Here is a 975-nt window from a genome sequence, read left to right as displayed (position 1 = left end):
CAGGCACTGGCATAGCCTCACAAGAGACAGCTATATCAGGGTGCTTTCAGGAAAATCTTGCTGGTGTATGCAATAGTGTCTGTTTTTAGTGGCGGATTATGGGATGGACCCCCAGGTGGGGCAGTCTCTGGATGGTCCATCATTTCATCTCAACTCCAAACTTTGNNTCTGTAACTCCTTCCATGGGTGTTTTGTTCCCAATTCTAAGAAGTGTCCACACTTTGGTCTTTGTTCTTCTTGAGTTTCATGTATTTTACAAATTGTATCTTGATTATTCTAAATTTCTGGGCTAATATCCACTTATCAATGAGTGCATATCATGTGAGTTCTTTTGTGATCAGGTTACCTCGCTCAGGATGATACACTCCAGATCCATCCATTTGCCTAACAGTGGAGTACTACTCAGCTATTAAAAACAATGAATTTATGAAATTCTTCCTCTTCTTCCTCTTCTTCTTCCTCTTCTTTTTTTAATGCTGCTTGAATCCAAAATTATACTTAAGGCTTTGAAAACATTTGGTTTGGTTTTATCACTTGTTTTATATTGCTTTCTATTGTAATGCATGCGAATAGTGTGCAAAAATTGATTTTAGGCATCTTTTGACAGATAAGTCTACAGGGTGTCTTTTTGTTCTCATATTTTATTTTTTCTTTCAAAATGATATTTGGAATTTAAAAGATATTTCCAGGCTATAGTGAAGAGGCTAGCACCATTATCAAGGTTTCTATAGGTTGTCATTTCCCCACAGTATTCCTGTTAATTAATACAGAAATAGCACAGCTCAGCAAAGATAAGCACACTCAGCTCAGCACAGATCAGCACCAAACAGCATAGATCAGCACAGCTTACCACAACAGAGAAGGGATGGAGGCATGTACTTTCCTTTCTTTTCTTTTCGTGTGTGTGTGTGTGTGTGTGTGTGTGCCTGAACTTTCAACTGCTTACCACTGTATCCCAATATTCTACTGTAGGGA

This window comes from Mus pahari, chromosome 1 (assembly GCF_900095145.1).
Source record: "Mus pahari chromosome 1, PAHARI_EIJ_v1.1, whole genome shotgun sequence".
Classification (NCBI taxonomy): Eukaryota; Metazoa; Chordata; class Mammalia; order Rodentia; family Muridae; genus Mus; species Mus pahari.
Note: the sequence above shows the minus strand (reverse complement) of the source record.